Source organism: Halichoerus grypus, chromosome X, assembly GCF_964656455.1.
Source record: "Halichoerus grypus chromosome X, mHalGry1.hap1.1, whole genome shotgun sequence".
Classification (NCBI taxonomy): Eukaryota; Metazoa; Chordata; class Mammalia; order Carnivora; family Phocidae; genus Halichoerus; species Halichoerus grypus.
Genome location: NC_135727.1, coordinates 91,016,234 through 91,036,921, shown reverse-complemented (window position 1 = coordinate 91,036,921; position 20,688 = coordinate 91,016,234). Strand labels below are relative to the sequence as shown.

The 20,688-nt window shown below is 46.5% G+C and overlaps 1 protein-coding gene and 1 long non-coding RNA gene across 5 annotated transcripts in view; one reads left to right on the top strand and one right to left on the bottom strand.

Moving 5' to 3' along the window:
* The window catches only part of ZNF182 (zinc finger protein 182), a 238,910-nt gene that overhangs the window by 154,373 nt on the left and 63,849 nt on the right, over nt 1–20,688 (bottom strand). The window lies entirely within an intron of this gene.
* LOC118548094 (uncharacterized) overlaps nt 5,709–20,688 on the top strand; it is a 51,786-nt gene continuing 36,806 nt past the window's right edge. Inside the window, exons 1-5 of one of the 4 annotated variants that reach the window (XR_013444840.1) lie at nt 6,958–7,149; nt 8,002–8,152; nt 8,452–8,606; nt 9,979–10,131; nt 11,906–12,082. This is a non-coding gene — a long non-coding RNA (uncharacterized LOC118548094). Of the gene's footprint in view, nt 5,779–6,957; nt 7,277–8,001; nt 8,153–8,451; nt 8,607–9,978; nt 10,132–11,905; nt 12,083–20,688 lie in introns of those variants that run through there. The other 3 variants (XR_013444839.1, XR_013444842.1, XR_013444841.1) reach the window with 3 other exon arrangements.

Sequence of the window (20,688 nt, the reverse complement as noted above, 5' to 3'; positions counted from 1 at the left end):
CTTCCCGCTGAGCAGGGAGCCTGATGTAGGACTCGATCCCAGGACCCTGGAATCACGACCTGAGCCGAAGGCAGACGCTTAACCAACTGAGCCACCCAGGCGCCCCTGGATCAGCCATCGAAACAGAAGCCACGCACTCTTCTTCAAGGCTATGGAAGAATGACCCTGAAGGTGTTTCAGAGATCCTCAGGGCTGTCACCGCCACCACAGGCCCAGAGTGCCGGGCCCTGTGGCCCAGAGCAGTTTCAAAGGGTGGGACTACATGAGTGGGGCCAGCTCAGAGAGCTGCACTGTGAACAGTATCCGGTAGGGGTGACACTGCCCCCCAAAGGGCCCACAGGGTGGAACATTGAGCCACAGAGGATTATTCTCCAGCTTTAAAGTTTACTGTTGTTTGCCCTGTTGGGTTTGGGACTTACTTGGGACCATTACCCCTTTCTTCCTTCCTATTTCTCCCTTTTGGAATGGGAATGTCTATTGTATGCCTGCCCCACCTTGTGTTTTGGAAGCCCCTAACTTGTTTGGTTTCACAGGTTCACAGCTGGAGAGGAATTTGCCTCAGGAAGAATCATATTCTGAGTCTCACCCATGCCTGATTTAGGTGATATTTACATGAGACTTTGGACTTAGACTGTAGAGTGATGCTGGAATGAGTTAAGACTTTGGGGGCTATCGGGATGGAATGCATGCATTTTGCATGTGAGAAGGACATGGACTTTGGAGGACAAGGGGCAGAAGGCTACGGACTGAATGTTTGTGTCCCCTCAAAATGCATATGTTGAAACCAATCCCCAAGGTGTCTGATTTGGAGGTGGAGCCTTTGGAAGGTAATTAGGTCATGAGGGTGAACTTGTCATGAATGGGATTAGTTCCCTTACAAAAGTGACCTCAGAGGGCTCCCTTGCCCTTTGATGGAGGACAGCGTGAGAAGACTGCCATCTATGAAGGAGGAAATAAAGCTCTCACCTGAGGAAGAATCTTGTGAACACCTTGACCTTGGACTTCCCAGCCACCAGAACTGTGAGAAATAAATTTCTGTTGTTTATGAGCCACCTAGCCTATGATATTCTGTTATAGCAGCCTGTTAAAAAACAAAAATTCAACCAACCAAGTTTGAAGATCTAACTAGCTTTATTAAGTGCCTTGTGCATGGGGCAACATCCCATCTAGCAAGTAGAAGGGACCTCTGAGGAGTTGTACAAAATGGAAGGTTTTTTTTTTAAGATTTTATTTATTTTTTTTGACAGAGACACAGCAAGAGAGGGAACACAAGCAGGGAGAGGGAGAGAGAGAAGCAGGCCTCCCGCTGAGCAGGGAGCCCGATGCGGGGCTCGATCCCAGGACCCTGGGATCATGACCTGAGCCGAAGGCAGACACTTAACGACTAAGCCACCCAGGCGCCCCAAAATGGAAGGTTTTCATAAGAAGGAGAGTGGGTCAAGAAAGTTAGTAGCAAAAGAAAAGATAGGCTTGTTCCAAGCAAGGTCACCTTCCCTTAGGTGGAAGGACAAGGGGTCTTTAGGTGGATTCCCTCATCTTCCTTTGGGGGATGTAGAGGGTTCATGTGACACATTACCCTATTGGTACTGATCAGAAAATTCCTGGTTGACAGGTTAAGACTTAACATTTCTGGGGGAGGGTTAAACTGCAATTACGTTAGCCCTGGTTTGTTGACTCGGCCTGGCCCAAGCGCTGGGTTTTTGTGTTGAACAAGCCTGAACTGGGGCACCTGGCTGGCTCAGTCAGAAGAGCATGCAATGCTTGATCTCAGGGTTGTGAGTTCAAACCCCACGTGGGGTGTAAAGATTACATAAATAAATTAAAAAAAAAAAAACTAAACTGACTAAAACACCAATCCAGGACAAACTTGGAAGGAGTTCAGACCTTGTTGGAGAAGGTGTGTGTCTACCACCAGGAGAGCAGAAAAGTTGGCTGCTTTGGCCAGACTTGCGCTGGTCTGAAGTTTCAAACAGGCAACTCTTTGGAGTGGAGGCAGAGGTAAGTGATCAGCAGCTGACAGTGTGGGCACGCAGTGGGAATCTGGGTGCTGAGGAGGAGAACAAAGGCAAAAGAAATGAGATAAAATTAAAGTTCCTTACAATTTGCAGCCCATTGATAAATACCCGAGAGAGGCAGAGTATGACAATCGTCAAGAAGGTCACAACTGTCTTCATGTTAATGCTTTGCTACAGGCAAAGAGCAACCTTAGCTTGACGATATCCAGACCTCCAGAATCCAGTAAGTCTTCTTTAACATACAAAAGTCCTTTTGGAAACTTGCTTGATCTCTACACCTCCCCCAACTTAAAAGTATCTATAATTGCTCCTCACAATCCCAGTGCAGCTCTTCCTGCCCACCCTCCTGTCCCCCATGCTTTAATAAAAACACCTTTTTGCACTGAAAACGTCTCAAGGATTTCTTTCTTGATGGCCACTCCGGGCCCAGAGCACATCAGGCGCCAGCAGGGGCAAAAGGCCTTCAGAGCACAGGCGTTACGAACGACTCTTCCTGGTCCCTTGTACAGCAGGTGGGTTTTGCATGGCCAAGGAACGTGCGGTGGGGGGTTGCAGAGCAGGAGATCTGTGCTGAGAGGGCTGTGGGCAGGTTTTTGCCAGGCTGAGGCTGCGAGGTCACAGAGAGATGGTGTTCTGGACCTGAGACTCGGGCAGGTTCCACTGGATGTCCTCAAAACCCACAGGGAAGACTCCTTCTTTCCCCTACACCAGAAATTGTAGGAAGCATCGTCCTCCTGGCGTGTGAGTGAGTGCCCTCTACTGAGAAATCTTAACATTACGCTCACTTCAAAGGAGAAATGCTTGAAGGAAGTTGGCTGTTGATCATAAAGTATATATTGAAGAGTGCGTTCACAGCTGAGAGGCAACAAATTGATAAATGACACGTGGATGTAAAACATCGAGCGATAATAATACAAAGGGGAAAGCTTTCTACATTCCACATGAAGTTTTATTATTTTTTTAAAGATTGTATTTATTTATATGCCAGAGAGAGAGAGCACAAGCACGGGGAGCGGCAGGCAGAGGGAGAGGGAGAAGCAGGCTCCCCGCTGAGCAGGGAGCCCGATGCGGGGCTCGATCCCAGGATCCTGGGATCATGACCTGAGCCGAAGGCAGATGCTTAACCGACGGAGCCACCCAGGTGTCCCTCACATGAAATTTTAAAATATGAATTCTAATCAGCCCCTGAAAAGTTAATATATATTTAAATCATAGAGATACTACTAAAAATATATATTAAAAGGGATATAGTAAAAAATGTATTTAGACAAAATAATGCTGAAAATATTTAAATAATTGAAAAGAAGGCAGGAGAAAGAGAGAAAAAAACAGAGGAAACAATCAGGAAAGTAATAATAGGTGCCTGCGCTATGAATTGTGCAAGACTGTTGAATCTCAGATCTGTACCTCTGAAACAAATAATGCAATATATGTTAAGAAAGAAAAAAAGAAGAAGAATGTAGCAGGAGGGGAAGAATGAAGGGGGGAAATCGGAGGGGGAGAAGAACCATGAGAGACGATGGACTCTGAAAAACAAACTGAGGGTTCTAGAGGGGAGGGGGGTGGGAGGATGGGTTAGCCTGGTGATGGGTATTGAGGAGGGCACGTTCTGCATGGAGCACTGGGTGTTATGCACAAACAATGAATCATGGAACACTATATCTAAAACTAATGATGTAATGTATGGGGATTAACATAACAATAAAAAATTTAAAAAATAAAAATAAAAATAAAATCTTGAACCAAAAAAAAATAAATAAATAATAGGTGCCTGCGTGGCTCAGCGGTTAAGCGTCTGCCTTCTGCTCAGGTCATGATCCCAGGGTCCTGGGATTGAGCCCCATGTCGGGCTCCCCGCTCAGTGGGGAGTCTGCTTCTCCCTCTGCCCCTGGCCTTGCTTGTGCTCTCTCACTCTCACTCTGCGTGCCCTCTCTCTCTTAAATAAATAAATAAATAAAATCTTTAATTAGAAAAAGAAAAGTAATAAATTATAAGACATAAATCCAAATATTAATAATTACATTAAATGTAAATACCCTACAAATTTTAGTATTATTGGTGATAGTTCTGTGAAAAATGCTGTTGGTATTTTGCTGGGGATTACATTAAATCTGTAGATTGCTTTGGGTAGTATAGACATTTCAACAATATTTGTTCTTCCAATCCGTGAGCATGGAATATCGTTCCATTTGTTTGTGATGAGGAGCAGAAGGCAAGCTGAGGGCAAAGCACAAGCTAACACCCCCCTCCTCCCTCCCACCCAAGGTGGGATGTGTGTGACTTTCCTCAGGCACTCCTGGCTGCCTGAGAACAAAGGAAAGAGAAAACCAAATGGTTAACTGATGGAGATCACAGTCATGCAGGACAAGAGTCTCCATCAGTTTGCAACTGTCTTAATGATTTACAAGAAAAAAAAAAGCAATCTCCAGAAACCTATAGACTCAATTTCCTGGAGCCCTATCATCACCCTCCTCTCCATAGCATAGAAAATCTTATATAATCAGTCAATCCTCACAACCCCAGTGCAGCTCTTTCTGCCCATGGCTCCTTCCGCATGCTTTAATATAACCACTTGGTGCACCAAGGAGGCCTCAAGAATTCCTTCTTGGTCATCGGCTCCGGACCCCACAACTCCAAACCACATCATCAGGGTGGAGGAATGTTGTACCTACATTCCCATAGACTCACTGGGATCTTTAACATTACTAAAAATATCAGAGAACCAAACAAGCAAATCAATATATTTGGTATTTTTGCTAGTGCACCAACATCTGATATCTGCATGCTTTTCAGATTAGAAATGGGATCTGCTCTTTTCGTTTAACTTGGGTAAACTTGGCTCCTGACTTACAAGTGGACTACACATTCTATCATCATTCTTCCAGCATTTGTCTATATTACAGTGTTCAAATGTGGGACCTCCGGAGTCTTGAATACTGGTATGCAGCCACTGTCCTGTCTGATGATCCAACACTAAGCTGCTGTTGAAGCAATGTGAAGAATGTACATTTATCCAACCACAAACTGTGTTCTCCAAACCATCATTAGATGAGTGGAAGCCAGACAATGGTTAAGATCTGAATTTCACAGAATAATGTTCTATGGTTGACCTCACCTGCCCTTGGCTAAAAGGAAGAGTAAAAGAGTGAAAACCTCTCTGGGATAGAAAGAGTGAAAATCAGCTCAGAGTGAGAAAGAAAAAGGCAGCCTTGCTATTAATTGGGCTGGGGTGACGGGCACAGATAAAGACAAGTGCAAAGTTAACAGGAAATACTGTTTCTCCCAGTCATACAGGAGCTGTAAAATACCAAAAAGACACCATCTTCCCGTTACTACTGCTTTCTTATCAATGACCCCAGAGCCACTTTGCTATTTTCATCTATGACTGGGGACTTCCAACAACTGTTAAGATGCCCCTGCCATTACATACATAGGGGTGCACCCAAGTCCCCATCCCGCACATACTCCAGCTTCACTCCTGCCTTGGAGTCCACCTGTGCGTCCCGCCTTCTCTATTTGAAATCCACTGAATCCCGCCCCGCTGCCAGGCACGCTCCGAGCCCATAGGATCCGCACACAGCTCTCACAGTCGCCATTGGTCCTAGCCCTACTCGAACACTAATCTAGAGTCCTCCGCCATCCCGTCCAATTCTGTAAAGCACGGCCCTGCTCCTCTCCCCATTGGCCAGTTTGGTTCCACTCAGGTTCGCCCCATCCACACGGTAAAGGTAGTGCTCGGGTACTGGAGCAGTGGGAGTCTCAGGTGCGAGTCTATTCTCGGGACTAAGAAGGCTACAACTTGGGCGGTCTTTCTACGTGGAGGGCGGGGCCTGCGGGGAGATCTACACGGTGGGCGAAACCGGTGGGGCGTTGTACGTGAAGGGAGGGGTGTGTGGGGTGGTCTACGTTGTGGGCGGAGCGAGCATGACGTTCTACGTGAAGGGCGGGACGGTCAACGTGGTGGGAGGGGCGTGTGGACCGCTCTACGTGGTGGGAGGGACATGTGGGTGGTTCTACTTTGGAGACGGGGTGTGTGTGTGGTGGGGGAGTTCTACGTGCGGGCGGAGCGAGCGGAGCGTGGGGGCGGTCTAACGTAGTGGGCGGGGCTGCGAAGTCGTTCTGCGTGTGGGTGGGGCTAGTGGCCCGCTCTACGTGGTGGGCGGGGCGAATGGCCCGCTCTACGTGGTGGGCGGGACATGTGGGTGGTTCTACGTAGGGGAGGGGGGCGTTCTACGTGTGGGCGGAGCGAGCGGGGTGTTATATGAAGGGGCGGGGCCAGAGGGGCGTTCTACGTGGAGGGTGGGGCGTAGGGGCGATCAACGTAGTGCGTGGGGCTGCGAAGTTGTTCGACGTGGTGGGTGGGGCGAATGGCCCGCTCTACGTGTTGGGCGGGACATGTGGGTCTACGTGGGGGGCGGGCTGTGGAGGGCGTTCTACGTGAGGGCGGGGCAAACGCGGCAATTTAACGTGGTGGGCGGGACATGTGAGTGGTTCTACGTGGAGGGCGGGGTGGGGGTGGGGCAGTTACATGAGGGCGGGGCGAGCGGGGCATTTTTACGTGAAGGCGGGGCGTGTGGGGCGGTCTAACGTAGTGGGCAGGGCGTGTGAAGGCGTTGTACGTGTGGGCGGGGCGAGTGGCGCGCTCTACGTGGTGGGCAGGACCTGTGAGTTCTACGTGAAGGGTGGGGTGTGGGGGCGTTCTACGTGAGGGCGGGGCGAGTGGGGTGGTCTAACGTGGTGGGCGGGGCATAGGCGCATTCTGCGTGGTGGGCGGGACATGCGGGGTATTCCGTGGGGGGGCGGGGCGTGCAGGACTTTCTACATGGAGGGCGGGGCGTGTAGGGGAGGTGTCTGTGGAGGAAGCTTCGTTCAGAGAATTCTACGTGGAGGGCGGGGCGTCACGTAAGGGGCGGGAAGTCCAGGGGCATTCTCACGGGGGTGGGGCCTTCATAGGCTCCCCACAGGCCCCACACGCCCTGCGCACTACGGTTTCTCGCAACCCACCAAACGGGTGGGGGGGCTTCCTTGTGGGCGTGTCTTTCGGGGCGGGAGCTGCGCCTACTTGCGCGGTGGTTGCGGCTTTACCTAGCCTTTGAGTTCGAGCTGTGGACAGACCGAGTCGCTGAAGTTTGTGGTTTGTGTAAACTTGGCTATTTGTTGTTTTCTTTTCCTATCCGTGCATCAGAAGATGGTAGCTGTAGCTACCTCGTGACTGGTGCAGAGCGTTCCAAGCTAGGCTGTGAGCGTACTAAAACGGAACGGTAGGTTTTCTAAGGCAAGAAAGGGGCATCCTGATTCAGGGCATGTAGGCAGGTGCTAACAGAAATAATATCTACAGTTAACATTCAGCCCTTAGATGCTAGCACTGTGCTAAGTGCTTTACTTTCTTCAGTTTTTTTTTAATCTGCTAAAAAGGTACCAAGTGAGTACTATTATTATCCCCATTTTATCAGTCCAAGGAGGGCGATGCATGACACAGTCTTCCAGGTGCTGGGCCTCTGCTGAGCTCTTTCCCCTCCTATGTCACGGCCTCTTGCTTGCACTCTTGGGATGGTGGAGTGCTCTCCCAAAGGATGAACTTGTCTTGGCACTGTGGCAATTCCTCCTGCGGCTGTGAAGGGGGTGGCCTGGCTGTGGGGACTGCACAAGAACAAGAGCTGCATGAATTATAAGGTCAGCCAGACCTGGTGGTACTCCCATGATACAGTAAGGCCATAGTACATCGGCCCCTCCCAGGCCCAACTCAGACCCACCATAGAGCACTGTATGGACCTCCAACATTTACCTGTGTTATTTCATTTTCTGACCCAGAAAATGGATGCACTGAGCACTCCCCCTAACACTATCAATTATTCCATTAACTTTGTTTTTCTTGATTTTGGACTTGCCCCAACTCTTGTCAACACACTTGGGGTGGGGATCTGGGGTCAAGTCAGAAGTCAGTCCCCCTCTTAAAAAAAGTCACCTCCTACCCCTGCCTTCCTAGGGACCTGGTGGCTGTCAGGTCCTATGCCCCTCAAGGATTCCGCTAGGCGTCTGGGCTGGATTTTCACTGGTCTCAGCTGGGTCTGCGCCCACCCTGCTGCTTTCCGGAAATCTGTTGTGCTTTCATGACATCTATTCCCTTTGTCCACATGGTGAGTTTATACATTAAAAAGAGCATTTGTTTACAGTTAATTTTGTGTCTTAGGAAAAAACGAATTTAGATGCTTGTGGTCAGTCCACCACATTTAATTGGAAAATTCACCTTGTGTTCTCATACTTTAAAAACCTCTAGATTTAATTATGTTTCCTTTCTCATTCCTGATTCTGTTTATTTTCATCTTAATTTTATCTTAATCAAATTTGAGGGGGTCTATAGAGTCCTTTCAGTGGTGTTTTGGTTTTGAGACAGGGAAACTAAACATCTATTATTACCTTAAATCCTCCGTTGCAGACTCTTCATTCCCAGGTGTTTGCAGTTACCTACCACGTTTATCCAGCACCTGTGCCCTGTCCCTCCTGATGTGACCACCTGGAAATGCCTTTTCCCAATCAGCCTGAGGGACACGATGCACCTTTCAAAACCGCTCTTCCACAGCTTCACAGCATGTAAGTGTTGAGGTTTCCTCCACGAGGTGTTGCAGGGTTGCGGGGTTCTTGTCTCACGGAGTCCAAGAATGAATCTCGCGGACAAAAGGGTGAAGTGAAGTGAAAGCTTATTAAGTGAAGGTGAGAACAGAAAGGAAAGAAAAAAAGCTCTCTAGAGTGAGAGGGGTCCCGAATGGGTTGCCACTGAGGGCTTTTATGGTCCCTCTTTTATAGAAAACAGACCAGGGAACTTGGTAACTATCGTGTCTATAACATTTAAGACAAACAAGGTGGATTTGTTATGCTCTTTTCTCTCTGGTTAATATCTTGTCTATAACATTTCTCCACATCTGGGATTTCTGTGAGCCTGGTTAAGTAGCCCCCTCCCTGTCTCTCCCTACCTAGCCACGCCTGTCCCTTACTCACTGGCTATAAACCCCTTGAGGACAGGAAATGTGTATTCTGCATTTCTGTGCCCCCAAACACCCAGGAAAACCCCAGCTATATAACAGGAGTTCAAAAAAGTTCTGTTCTGGGGCACCCGGGTGGCTCAGTCGTTATGCGTCTGCCTTCAGCTCAGGTTATGATCCCAGGATCCTGGGATCAAGCCCCACATCGGGCTCCCCTTGCTTGTGTTCTCTTTTTCTCTCTCCCTCTTCTCTCTCTCTCTCTCTCTCATTCTCACTGTGCCTCTCTGTCAAATAAATAAAATCTTTAAAAAAAAAAAAAAAACCCAAAGTTTTGTTCTATGAATACTCAGTGGTGTGGGATTCGTTACGTTATTTTTTTTTAATTGGGAAGCTTTAATACGGTGGATAACTTGCCATAAGCATCTGTTGTGCAGTCGGTCTTGCAAGTAGATCTATACAAGGGCATAAATAATTGCATAGCATGATGAATTTCGCAAAAAAAAAAAATCCACCTAACCATTATGCATTTCAAGAAACAGAACCTATCCTGTGTCAAAGCCCTCTAGCCAAAGACCACCAGGGACCCAAGTGTGGTTGAGCATGTTGGATTTATTACTCAGTGCAGCGAGGGAGAATGCACACAGTGTGATGTCTCAGTAAGGGAGTGTTATAAAAGACTTGGAGGATGCGGGCCTCTGGTAGGTGATTTGGGGGGAGGATTGGAGAAGCCAATGTGGATCTAGATTGGGTGCTGGCAGGAAGCAAGGGTATTGGAAACCTATATGGTGGAGGGAATGAAGAGAGACTAAAACTAATTGGTAGAGAAGCACGGGTTACTGATATGAGTGGACAAAGGGGGGTGTTTGATCATTTTTTGTGGTTTGGACAAGGTTTATGTCTTTGTTTGTAGTCAGCCATGATGAGAGATTTTGTCTTGATCCATCACTGTCATAGAGTGATTTGGTCTGTTTTTCTTCTGTGAGATTATTCCAGTTCAACAGGTGAACACCAAGGCCCAGCTGTGTCAGGCCAGCTCCCTGGCCTCCGGGGCTGCCCTGTTCTCAGGAGCCCATAAAGGGGCCCAGCATTCGAGAATTTGCCTCCTGTCTACCACCAGTGACCACACCCCCTCAAAGGTAACCATTATCCTGAGTTCTCTCAGGCTAGCTTAGTTGTGTCTGTGTTTGAACTTTAAATGGTATCATGTGGTATGTGCTCTTTTTAAGTCAGCCTTCCAGCCAGCATTTTTATCTGGCTTTATCTTTATGAGATATCTTTTTTTATTATTAAATTTTTTCTTGTTATGTTAATCACCATACCTTACATCATTAGTTTTTGATGTGGTGTTCCATGATTCACTGTTTGCGTATAACACCCAGTGCTCCATTCAGTACGTGCCCTCTTTAATATCCATCACCAGGCTAACCCATTCTCCCACCCCCCTCCCCTCTAGAACCCTCAGTTTGTTTCTCAGAGTCCATCGTCTCTCATGGTTCATCTCCCCCTCCGAGAGATATCTTTATGAGATTCACCCACATTGTTGCATCTACCTGTAGTTCATTTCCATTCCATTCGAGTATTCCATTCTATAGATATACCACAGGACCTTCATCCATTCTACTACGGATTGACCTTTTTTCTTACTTGAGGTTTAATTGACATCACATTACATCAGTCGCAGGTGTACCGCATAGTGATTTGACCTTTGCCTACATTGCGAAATGATCACGATAAGTCTAGTTAATGTCCGTTACCATCCACAGCTGCAAAAAATTCTTGTGATGAAAACTTTGAAGATCTACTCTGTTGGCAACTTTCAAATATGAATTCTTATGTATTTCGGATATTAACCCCTTATCAAACATATGAGTTGCACATATTTTCTCCCCTTCAGTAGGTTGCCTTTCCATTTTGTTGATGGTTTCTTTTGCTGTGCGGAAGCATTTTAGTGTGATGTCCCACTTGTTTGGTTTTGCGTTTGTTGTCTTGTCTTTTGCTATCAGGCATTGGGGTGGCCACACTGAGTTCTGTTTGCTTGTGAGTTGTGCATACCTGTGAGATATGCTAATCTCCAGCCCATTCGGTGGCATGGAAATGGGGGCAGGTTCAAAGTTAACCAGATTCTTCTGCCCTCATTTATTCCAAAAAAAAAAATTTTTTTTTTTGGTTGGGGCAGAGATTATCAAAACGGGAGAACCCCAGTGGGGGAAGGTACGTTTCAAGAGAGAGTCAGGACCCCTGGTTCAGCTGCCCCTCCGCACCAAGGAATTCTTCCTAAGTGAAACCCTGAAGGACCTAGGGTGTGAGGAGACAAATTCCGTCACAGATGGACTGCAAAAAAAAGAAACCGAATACTCTTTACAAATTTATATCTCAAATTGTATTCTGTTTGTTCTAGAGGGCAATGGTTACTTGGGTCGAATGTATGGAGAAGTTATTTTATTTTAAATGTTTATACCCCAAATAATGCTTCTCGTGTAATACGGGCTTGACAGAGGCAGAAACCAGGGGCACGCCATCAGTACCGAATATTCCCTTTACAGCCAACATTAGCCGTAGTGGGGGGGGGCAGTGCAGGAGCCCATAAAGGGGCCCAACAATGTCTACCCCACTCATACAAAAAAGCAAAAAGAAAAAGAGCAAGATTTTTTAAAAAGATTTTATTTGAGAGCGAGAGAGAACGAGCGGGGTCGGGAGGGAGGGGCAGAGGGAGAGAGAGAAAGAGAGAGAAGCAGACTCCCTGCTGAGCAGGGAGCCCAATGCGGGGTTCGATCCCAGAACCCTGGGATCACGACCTGAGCCGAAGGCTTAACCGACTGAGCCACCCAGGCGCCCCAAGGGCAAGATTTTTTTTCTACACAAGTAGAAGCCTTTCATCTGTTCACCTATTTTGTCTCCTGCTCTAAACAGACTCATGTCCTGAACAGCGAGCTCCGCTTTCCCTTTCACCGGGTCAGAGTCTTTCATTGCCTGCTCTCCCTCACCTACCCCTGGCATCTTGATGTGGGACAGGCCAGAGTGACAGCATTTCCTGCATCTGGGTCTCAGCTGGAAAATGGAAATTTCTGCCTGAGGCTGTTACACCAAGTAAGAGTCACTGCAGCTTTTGCCGAACAGAGACTGCCATCCATTCTCTGTGCCAGTGTGGTTCATCCAGCCAGAGGTCAGAGGGGCCCACAAGAGCCTCCGCCCCCAATTTAAGTCTCTTCGGTGCTGGGCAGAGTGGCTGCAGAAACGGTTGCAGACGGGCAGGAACGGTGGTGGGGCACACAGGAAGGGCTGGTGGGGGGCGTGCAGCAAGAGGGTGTGGGCAGAGGTTTCCCAGGCTGGGGGGGGCAGGGCTGGATGACCCCTCAGGGAATGGACCCCAAGAGGCCCTCTGAGTGAAGGGAGCGGAAGAGGGTGCTCCTCCACGCTCAGCAGCAGAGAGAGGCTTGACCGTGACCTGGAGGCCAGGTGGAAGGCTGCTGCGGGGGGGGGTGGGGTGGGAGCTGGGCTCTTCCAGAGGAGTCCTGAGCATGTCCCATCTCCCCAGCTGGCTCTGCCAGGCTGCCAGGGTGTGGAAGACGTTGGGCTCTGCCTTCCTGTGGAAAGGAGACAAAGTGGGATCGGTGGGGTCTAGGGTCAGGGTGATGGCCTTTTTGTTTGGGTGAGCCGGAGGGAGGAGGTGGTAAGAGGAAGTGTCCTGAGTCATTGTCATGTTCTGGGTGGGCGTAGTCCGGGACCTGTGCGCGGTCTCACACAGAGAGATGTCTCAATAGGCCTGTAGGGAGCAGGGAAATGCTTCGTAGTGCCCCGGATGAATTTCGGGGCAGTAGCCCTCCTAGCAGGCTGGGATGGTTAATGAAGATGACCCAGGCGACCCACTCAGCCGCAACAGCTTCGTCTTTAGAATGATGCTAAGCTGCCTGTCTTACAGACACAGGACTGCAGAGAGCGTGAAATAAGGTAGGGTCACTCAAAGTGTAGGAACAAGGACCAATATCATGTGCAAGTAAGGGGATCGTCTTCAATAAAGAGAGCCTAGCCGGATTGGAAAGATTCCCTAAATATTGCTCAAAAATACCGCTCTAATTCCTAAGGATCCCATACCCCAAAGGAACTAACCAGTTAATTTTCCTTTTATTTACAAATAATTTCAAACTTAGAGATGATTTCCATAAACAATACAGGGAATTCCTATATGCCGTTCAACCAGATTCAACAGCTGTTAATATTTTGGCACATTTGCCTTAAGATTCTTTCTTCCCTCTCCCCCTCCCTCCCTCTCTCTCTATACACATTTATATATTTATATATGTATAAAATTACATATTTTTCCCAAACCATTTGAGAGTAAGTTGCAAACACGATGCCTCCGTGCTTCTAAATGTCTCAGTGTGCCTTTCCTAAGGCCAAGTATGTTCTCCTACATAACCACTGTCTTAGCTCAGGCCTCCATAACCGAATACCACAGGCTGGGTGGCTTAAGCAACAGAAATTTATTTTCTCACAGTTCTGGAGGCTAGAAGTGCAAGGTTAAGGTTCTAGCTGATTCAGTTCCTGATGAGGGCTCTCTTCCCTGATGTGTAGATAACCATCTTATTGTGTCCTCACGTGGCCTTCCCTCAGTGCATGGGGGCGGGGGAGCGCGCATGCGTGAGCAAGGTCTCTAATGTCTTGTCTTATAAGGACACTAATCCTACCAGCCAGGGCCCTTCCCTCACGACCTCATTTAACCTTAATTACTTCTTCAGAGACCTCCTCTCCAAATACAGCCACACGGAGTGTGAGGGCTTCAACATATGAATTTGAGGAGGGACACAAACATTCAGTCCATAACAACCACCAGCACAAGGCAGTAGTTATAAAAATCAGGAAATTTAACATCGAGACAGCTGTGTTACATCACCCCCTAGATCGCATTTGTTTTCACCAGTTCTGGTCCAGGATCCAATTTAGGACCACACATTAGATTGGTTATCATGTCTCTTTGGTTTCCTTTCATTTGGAACAGTTTCTCAAATCTGTCCTTGATGTTATGGGCTGAATTGTTTCCACCCATCCCCTCCCCCCCCCCCCCCCCCGCCAAATTCATATGTTGGAGTCCTAACCCCCAGTACCTCAGAATGTGACTGTATTTGCAGATGATGTCTTTAAAGAGGTAGTTAAGATTAAATAAGTTCACATGGGTGGGCCCTAATCCAATCTGACTGGTGTCCTCCTAAGAGGAGGAAGTTAGGACACAGTTGCACACAGAGGGAAGACCATGTGAAGATGTGAAGACACAGGGGGAAGGCGGCCATCTGCAAGCCAAGGAGCGAGGCCTCAGAATGAAGCCAAACCTGGTGACCTCTTCATCTTGGACTTCTGGCCGCTGGCACTGTGGGGACATAAATCTCTGCTGAAGCCACTCAGACTGTGGTACCTCATTATGGCAGCCCAAGCAAAGTAATAGACCCGATTCGCGTGACCTCCACCCTCTTGAAGCTTCTACCTGCTTTTAGAATGGCCCTCTCTTTGGATCTGTGTGATGTTTTCTTCTGATTAGATTCAGATCTTGTACCTCGGGTAGGAAAGTCACAGAAGTGAGGCTGTGTCCTTCTCCGTGCCTCCTATCTGGAGGTGTCATTTCCTCTCTGATTTCTGTTTCTCCCCAAGGTGTAACCAGACTTGTTCTAGGGTAGGAACCCTACGTAACTCCCCCCCACCCAGAGCACTGTGCCTAGGAAAGCAATGAGCAGTCCCCACCTGGGTTTTCCACATTGCCCAGTGTTGATCACCAGAGTGGACAGGAATGTGTGGTTACAAGCTGTGCCGTCTGAGGACGGGGCTGTGGGTGTCCCTCCAGCTGGAGGAAGCTGGCCCTTTCTCAGGAGCCTAACGCTGGACAGCTGGAGCCGCCTGGTCTTCGTGGGTGAGGCTGGCTTCCCCGTGCACCTGGGTAGTTCAGGTTGGTTTTTTCCATTCAGAGCTTTTACTTCTTGGGTTCCGAAAGCTGGGAGATGGCTCCAATGACTAAAACATTAGACATGCGAGGTAGGGATATTTACCTCATGGGCCTTTGGGAGGATTCAACAGACTTCTTGGTAGAAAGCCCCTAGCACGGGGCCTATCATGAAACATAGTAGAGGCTGTGTGAGCGTTGGCTGCTATTAGTAGTAGTATTTCTGTTACCACATGCCTATCCCCATCCCCCCAATCAGAATGCCCCATTCTCTCCCTAGAAACCCCCACAAGCTCCTCAGGGTGCTTACAGCCTAGTTCTGAATGCTCTGCTTATTACCATACTGCAGTAATAATAATCCTTAGTATTTATTTTTAAGTAAAGTGCGGAGCCCCACGTGGGGCTTGAACTCACGACCATGAGATCAAGACCCGAGCTGAGATCAAGAGTTAGACGTTCAACTGACTAATATTATTGGTGCCCCAGTGATATTATTGGTGACCTGATAATCCTTGGTATTTATAATCCTCACAGCCATCCCACATCGTGCGTGTGATCACCCTTGCCTGCTCAAAAATTAGTAAATGGGATCACAAAAAGGCCTAGGAATAAGGTGTTCAAGTGTCCCCATATCACAAGCATCTGAGGTAGGATTCATAGATTCATATGGGTGACTGTAGCCCTAAAGCCGGACCTAATAGCTAGGCCATTGTGCGGCATGCTCACTCTCTCAACAATGCAATCCCCCATTGAACTTTCAGCCCCAGTGTTTTGGGTGGAAGGCAATAATGGAAGTGGACAGATCCCTGAATACTTACCCCTAACTCCCGCTCTGCCCCAAGCAGTGTCCCCCAGGACAAAAATTGGGAGTGGGTCCGTCAAGATGGTGTGAGGTGCAGCTTCCGACCTTCCCAGCCCTGGGAATGGGCTTGCCACGGAGACCCTCCTGGCCTGGGCCTGGGGAATGATGGAGAAGCAGGAGAGCTAGCCAGCCAGGTAGCCAGGGGAGGGGAGGGCGGGCCCGAACTGACATAGCCTGACCAGTCGAGACATATAAGGGTGATGCTGTGTGGAATTAGATGAGATCACAGAGGACTGCAGAGCATGGCAGCAAGGATGGGAGGTTAAGGAGGCTGATGAAGAATTGTGAGGGCCGAGTGCACGGCTTACTGGGAACATAACTTGCAGGGAGTCAAGCTATAGTGACGTGTAGGGTAGGGTAGGTAGAGAGGCTGGACATAGAGGTGGAGTCAAGGGTAGGAGTAAAGTAGTTTATTCAGGGCGAGGCCATGGTATCCAGCCTTAAACATGTCATCGTCTCTGCTCTCCGGACCAGGGTCTTTAACGTTAGTACTACTGACATTTGGGTCTGGATCATTCTTCTCTTTGTTGTGGGGCTGACCTGTGCATTGTAGGATGTTTGTCGGCATTCCTGGCCTCCCAGTGGTTGAAGTAGCATCCCTCTCAGTTGTGACAACCAAAAAAGGCTTTAGGCGTCACCAAATGGCCCCTGGGGGACAAAACTGACCCCAGCCGAGAGCCACTGATCTAAAGAAACTATATGTTTCACGTAGTCTACCGTAGGAGTCTGCAAGCTTTTTCTACAAAAGGCTAGGTAGTAACTACTTTAGGCTTTCTGGGCCATGTGTGGTCTCTGTCACAACTACTCAACTCCCCCGTGGTAGCGGGAAAGCAGTCCTAGACAATTTGGAAACAAACAAACACAGCATAGCTGTGTTCCACTCAAACTTTAGCTACAGACACTAAAATTTGAAATTCACAACATTTTCACGTGTCCCAAAATCTTTTGACTTTTTTTTTTTTTCCCAATCACTTTAAAATGGGAAAGCTTTCTTAGCTCACAGACCATACAAAAACAGGTGGCAGGCTGGGCTTGGCTCAGAGACCACAGTTTGCCAACCCTGGTCTGGCAGGTAGGATTCCTGTTTTTCACCCAAGCTGCCCAGATTTGATAGCCCCATCTGGGAACGTGCAAGAGCTTTCATAGAATGTTTTTATCAAAGCAGCTTTCTAAAATCTACCCTTACCTGTTCTATCTCTTCGGGTCCCAGTAAATAACACAGGGTGAGGTGGAGATTGAGCACAGACTGATGTCCTGAATTCCCTGATTTCATAGGTGGAGAAATTGTGTCATACAAAAAGCTCCCATGTAAAATTTTCAGTGATTTTCAATTTTTTTAACTTTCTAAGAGGAGTATTTCAAACCTACAGAAAAATTGCAAGAATAGCTCAGAAAAATCCATTATCACCTTTATCCACGTTCACCAATTTTTTACTTTTTGCCCCCTTTCCTTTGTTTTTCTCTCTCAATCTCCAGATTATTGGTTTTTTAACCATTTGATAGTAAGTTGCAGACATTCTTTATTTTTTTAGATTTTTATTTATTTGTCAGAGAGCACAAACAGTGGGAGCGGCAGGCACAAGGAGAAGCAGACTCCCTACTGAGCAAGGAGACCAATGTGGGGCTCGATTCCAGGACCCTAGGATCATGACCTGAGCTGAAGGCAGATGCTTAACCGACTGAGCCACCCAGGCATCCCAACATTCTGACTCTTTACTCTTAAAAACTTAAGTGTGAATCTCTTTATAATGAGGACATTCACTTGCATGGCCCCAGGGCAGTTTTGAAATTTTTTTATTTTTATTTTTTTATTTTTTTATTTTAAAGATTTTATTTATTTATTTGACGGAGAAAGAGAGCACAAGTAGGCAGAGTGGCAGGGAGAGGGAGAAGCCACCCAGGCGCCCCTTGAAATTTTTTTTAAAAAAATGTTTAAAGCTTTATTGAAGTTATAATTTACATCCCATACAATTCATATTGTAAGTGGACAGTTCCATAATGCTGAGCAAATTTGCACAGTCATCCCACAAACCAGTTAGAACACTTCCATTCACAGCAAGAATTTCCCTCATGCCAGGTTGCAGTCCGTCCCCATCCCTAAACCAACGCCCCCACTGATCTATCTGCTTTCTGTCTCTACAGATTTACATTTGTAGGAATTTTATGTGAACTGAATCCTACTACACCACGCTCGCACACTTTTTTGAGTCTGGCTTCTTTTACTTAGCAAAGTATTTTTGAGGTGCATTCCTGTTGTTAAATGTGTAAGTAGTTCTTTCCTTTTTATTTATGAGTAATGTTTGATTATATGAATATACCATATTATACATTGACCAGGAGGTGGACATTTGGAATGCTTCCAATTTTGAATTCTGCATATGAGTGAATAATGCCGCTATGAACTTCCACATAAAGGTATTTATGTGAACACATGTTTCATTTCTCTTGGGCAAATATCTAGTAGTCAATTGGTTGGATGGATGGGAAGTGTATGTTTGATTTTTTGAGAAACTGACAAATTGTTTCCCAAAGTGGCTGCACCATTTTACATTCCCCAACGTCGATTATGAGAGTTCTAGTCACTCTATATCCTTGCCAAGGTTTGGTATGGTCATTTTAACTGTAGGGTATAAAATGGTATCTCAGTTGTGACTTTAATTTGCATTTCCCTGGGGCGCCTGGGTGGCTCAGTCGTTAAGCGCCTGCCTTCGGCTCAGGTCATGATTCCAGGCTCCTGGGATCGAGCCCCACATCGGGCTCCCTGTTCCGCGGGAAGCCTGCTTCTCCCTCTCCCACTCCCCCTGCTTGTGTTCTCTCTCTTGCTGTGTCTCTCTCTGTCAAATAAATAAAATCTTTTAAAAAAAATTTTGCATTTCCCTGATGATGAACATCTTCTCATATGTGTATTAATCATTTATAAGTCTTTCTTGGTGAAATGTCTATTCAAGTCTTTTCCCCATTTCTTCTTTTTTTCCTCAAATTTTTATTGAAATTCTAGTTAGTTAACACATGGTGTAATATTGGCTTCGGGAGTAGAATTTACTGATTCATCACTTACATATAACACCCAGTGCTCATCCCAACAAGTGCCCTCCTTAATGCCCATCATCCATTTAACCCATCCTCCATCCACATCCCCCCATCAACCCTCTGTTCTCTATAGTTGAGAGTCTCTTATGGTTTGCTTCCCACTCTCTTTCTTCCCCCTTCCCATATGTTCATCTGTTTTGTTTCTTAAATTCCACATATGAGTGAAATCATACGACATTTGTCTTTCTCTGATTTCTCTTAGCATAATACCCTCTAGCTCCATTCACGTTGTTGCAAATGGCAAGATTTCATTCTTTTTGATGGCTGAGTAATACTTCATTGTATGTATATATGTATACATATATGTATGTATGTATATATACATACCATATCTTTATCCACTTACCAGTCGATGGTCATTTGGGCTCCTTCCATAGTTTGGCTACTGTTGATGATGCTGCTATAAACATCGATGTGCATGTATGCCTTTGAATCAGTATTTTTTATCCTTTGGGTAAATACCTAGTAGTGCAATTGCTGGGTCATAGGGTAGCTCCATTTTTTAACTCTTTGAGGAACCTCCATACTGTTTTCCAGAGTAGCTGCACCAGTTTGCATTTCCCCCAGAAGTGTAAGAGGGTTCCCCTTTCTCTGCATCCTCGCCAACACCTGTTGTTTCCTGTGTTGTTAATTTTAGCCATTCTGACAGGTGTGAGGTGGTATTGCACTGTGGTTTTGATTTGTATTTCCCTGATGATGAGTGATGTTGAGCATCTTTTCATGTGTCTGTTAGCCATCTGGATGTCATCTTTGGAAAAATGTTGATTCATGTGTACTACCCATTTCTTGACTGGATTGTTTTTGGGTGTTGAGTTTGATAAGTTCTTTATAGATTTTGAATACTAACCCTTTATCAGATTCGTTATTTGCAGATATCTTTTCCCATACCATAGGTTGCCTTTTAGTTCTGTGGACTGTTTCCTTCGCTGTGCAGAAGCTTTTTCTCTTGATAAAGTCCCAGTAGTTCATTTTTGCCCTTGCTTCCCTTGCCTCCAGAGACGTGTCTAGTAAGAAGTTGCTGCGGCCGAGGTCGAAGAGGTTGCTGCCTGTCTTCTCCTCTAGGATTTTGATGGTTTCCTGTCTCACATTTGGGTCTTTCATCCATTTTGAATTTATTTTTGTGTATGGTGCAAGAAAGTGGTCCAGTTTCATTCTTCTGCATGTAGCTGTCCAGTTTTCCCAGCACCATTTGTTGAAGAGACTGTCTTTTCTACATTGGCTATTCTTCCCTGCTTTGTTTGAAGATTAGTTGGCATATAATTGTGGGTCCATTTCTGGGTTCTCTGTTCTGTTCCATGGATCTCTGTGTCTATATTTGTGCCAGAACCATACTGTCTTGATGACTACAGCTTTGTAATAGAGCTTGAAGCCTGGAATCATGATGCCTGTGGCTTTGCTTTTCTTTTTCAGGATTGCTTTGGCTATTTATGTCTTTTGTGGTTCCATACAAATTTTAGGATTGTTCTAGTTCTGTGAAAAATGCTATTGGTATTTTGATAGAGATTGCATTAAATGTGTAGATTGCTCTGGGTAGTATAGACATTTTAATAGTGTTCTTCCAATCCATGAGCATGGAAATGTTTTTCCATTTCTTTGTGTTGTCTTCAATTGCTTTCATAAGTATTCTACAGTTTTCAGAGTACAGATCCTTTACCTCTTTGGTTAGGTTTGTTCTTAGGTATCTTATTGTTTTTGATGCAACTGTAAATGGGATCAATTCCTTGATTTCTCTTTCTGCTTCATTATTGATGTATGGAAATGCAACAGATTTCTGTACACTGATGTTTATATCCTGTAACTTTGCTGAATTCACAT